Raw genomic sequence first — 3,710 nt, forward strand, 5'->3', positions numbered from 1 at the left:
CCACATTTGTCATCACTGATATGCTCATTGTTTAAATCCACTACTGTAATAGTCTTAGGCACAGGAATCTTTGACAAAGCATGGGGACTTGGAAGCTAATTCCACTCTCCTTAGTCATTTGTGCCATCAATCCCATATCTAGGACTGGTTGCCTTCCTATTTCCATGGGTGAGAGTGAGACATTGCATCCTGCTTTTTGTAGAACTAATAAAATATCAGCTCATTGGTTCTTTTTCCTCCTTCTTAGTCTCTTAGGAAACCCTGGTGGCGTAATGGTTAAGTGCTAGGGCTGCTAACCAAAGGGTTAGCAGTTCAAATCCACCAGACGCTCCTTGGAAACTCTATGGGGCAGTTCTACTCTGTCCTATACAGTAGCTATGAGTCGGAATCGACTCGACAGCACTGGGTTTTTTGGTTGGTTCGTCTCTTCACCCTATAATATAAAATCTTTATTTTCCTGAGAGAAGGAATTCAGAATATATTTTTATATGGAGGAGGGAGAACCAGCTCTTATTCCTTTCAACAAGGAAAACAAAAAGCAAATTTAATATTTAGATTTCCTGCTTTATTTTCTTTATCATTAGATGACTCAAAATGGTAATTTCCTTTAACTACCCCTTAGTCATTTTTTTCTTTTTTTTAGTCTTGATAATTTTTCCTATAACAACAACAGCAGGGTAGCAGTGATTCAGAAACTGAAGAAATGTAAATGTCAAATATTCTATTTTGAAATATGAAGTGGCAGAAACTCCACATGATTCTGCAACATTCTTCTGACTCTTGAGGTGAAAAAAAAAGCAAAGAATATTTTTTATGTTTTTCTGTAGTTTTATTCTTATTTGATTTTTGTAGGCTGAGCCAATGATATAGATAATGTTAAATTTTCACATTGCCATGCAAAATACATATTCTTATAGATAAAATAATTGTCCAAAATAACACAACAGTTTAGCATATGTTGTTGTTAGGTGCCATCAAGTCAGTTCAGCCTTACACCGACCTTCCATATAACAGAGAGAAATATTGCCCAGTCCTGTGCCATTCTCACAGTTGTTGCTATGGTTGAGCCCACTGATGTAGCTGCTGTGTCAGTCTATCTCATTAAGGATCTTGCTCTATTTTTCTAACCCTCTACTTTACCAAGCATGATGTCCTTTTCCAAGGATTGGTCCCTCCTAATAACATGTCCCAAGTAAGTGAGACAAAGTCTCACCATCCTCTCTTCTGAGGAGCATTCTTACCGTACTTCTTCCAAAATAGATTTGTTCATTCTTTTGGCATTCCATGGTATATTCAATATTCTTCAGTGACACCATAATTCAAATGTGCCAATTCTTCCTCAGTCTTCCTTATTCATTGTTCAGCTCTTCCATACATATTAGGTGACTGAGGATACTGTGGCTTGGTTCAGGCACACCTTAGTCCTCAAAGTGACATCTTCGCTTTAAAACACATTAAAGAAATCTTTTGTAGCAGATTTGCCCAATGCAATATGTCATTTGATTTCTTGACTTCTGCTTCCATGGGCCTTGATTGTGGACCCAAGTAAAATAAAATCCTTGACAATCTTTTCTCCATTTATCACGATGTTGTTAATTGGTCCAGTTGTGAGGATTTCGGTGTTCTTTGTGTTGAGATGTAATTCATACTGAAGGCTGTAGTTTTTGTCTTCATCAGTAAGTGCTTCAAGTTCTCCTCACTTTCAGCAAGCAAGGTTGTGCTATTTGAATATCGAAAGCTGTTAATTAGTCTTCCTTCATCGCAATGCCACATCTCTTCTTCCTATAGTCCAGCTTCTCAGATTATTTGCTCAGCATATAGATTGAATAAATATGGCGAAAGGATACAACTCTGATACATACCTTTTCTAATTTTAGCGTATACTTGCAGTAGTATGTAAATTGAGTTAGAATGAATTTTAACAAGAGGCAAATTTATTTTGCTAGTTTGCTTCCAGTAAATAGACAAACATTGTGTTTTTTAGAAGAAAATAACAGGGAAACACTCTAAGATTTGGAGTGCTGCAGTTTGGTTAATTTATTCTAAGCTCTATTTCATTTGAACATGGTGACCACATTTGTTAGGAAAATATATCTCTGGGTCCCAAAGCTTACATGTGCAATATTGTGGCTTAGACAAAGTCGTTTGAAGTAAGGATACAAAGAAGTAAACTAATTTACGATATATTTTGAAAATACTATCAACAGACCTTAGAGATAGATTTGATGGAATAGATGGAAAGAGTGAAAAATAAAAGATGACTGTAAGATATTTGGCCTAAGCAAATCAATATTGGTGCCATTTTCAAAGTTGTGGAAAATTGTGGAAGGATAGATTCACTTTTATATTTTTGGTGGGAAGGGGTTGTTCCTCAAGAGTTCTCTTATGACCAAATTACCTTTCAAATGGCCATGAGACACTAAGTGGATTTTTATAAGTCATTTTCAGACACGGATGGCATCATTGACATGAGACCTGTGAAGTGCACAAGGGTGCTCAGAAGGATCCCATGCTTGGTTTAATGATCTGCTGTTGCCATCCTGAAATTATTAAGAATTATTTTATTGTTCTTTAGATGAAGGTTTACAGAGAAAATTAGTTCTTCATTAAATAATTCATACGCATATTGTTTTGTGACATTGGTTACCAACCACACAACATGTCAACAGTCTCCCCTTCTCCAACTTGGGTACTCCGTTACCAGCTTTCCTGTCCCTTCCTGCCTTCTCCTCCTTGTCCCTGGCCTGGTGTACCCATTTAGTCTTGTTTTGTTTTATGGGCGTGTCTAATCTTTGGCTGAAGGTTGACCCTAAAGAGTGACTACAGGACTGAGTTAAAACGGTATCCCGGAGCCATACTCTCAGGGTTTCTCCAGTCTCTGTCAGACCAGTAAGTCTGGTCTTTTTTTGTGAGTTAGAATTTTTTTCTAGCTGTGTCTGGGACCCTCTATTGTGATCCCTGTCAGAGTAATTGGTGGTGGTAGCTGGGCACCATCCAGTTGTACTAGACTCAGGCTGGTGGAGGCTGTGGTAGCTGTGGTCCATGGACAAACCTTTTCCCTTGTGTCTTTGGTTTTCTTCTTTCTCCCTAGCTCTAGATGGCGTGGGACAAGTGGAGTATCTTAGATAGCTGCTGACAAGCTTAAGACCCCAGGCACTACTCACCAAAGTAGGATGTAGAACATTTTTCTTTATAAACTGTTATGCTAATTGAGCTGGAAGTTCCTGGAGACCATGGTCCCTAGCCCTCAATCCAGTAATTCGGTCCCTCAGGAAGTTAGGATGTGCCTATGAAGCTTCCATGACTTTGACTTGTTCAAGTTGTGCTGACCTTCTTAGTATTGTGTACTGTCTTACCCTTCACCAAAGTGACAACTTATCTATTGTCTTGTTAGTGTTTTTCTTTTTCTTTTATATTCTATTGTACTTTAGATGAAGGTTTACAGAGCAAACTAGTTTCTCATTAAACACTTAGTACACATATTGTTTCATGACATTGGGTAACAACCCCACAACATGTCAACACTCTCCCTTCTTGAACTTGGGTTCCCTATTACCAGCTTTCCTGTCCCCTCCTGCCTTCTAGTCCTTGCTCCTGGGCTGGTGTGCCCCTTTAATCTTGTTTTGTTTTATGGGCCTATCTAATCTTTGGAGGAAGGGTGAACTTATTTGAGATTAGTATTACCACTCCCATTCTTCTTTGGTTGCTGT

This window comes from Elephas maximus, chromosome X (genome assembly GCF_024166365.1).
Source record: "Elephas maximus indicus isolate mEleMax1 chromosome X, mEleMax1 primary haplotype, whole genome shotgun sequence".
Lineage (NCBI taxonomy): Eukaryota > Metazoa > Chordata > Mammalia > Proboscidea > Elephantidae > Elephas > Elephas maximus.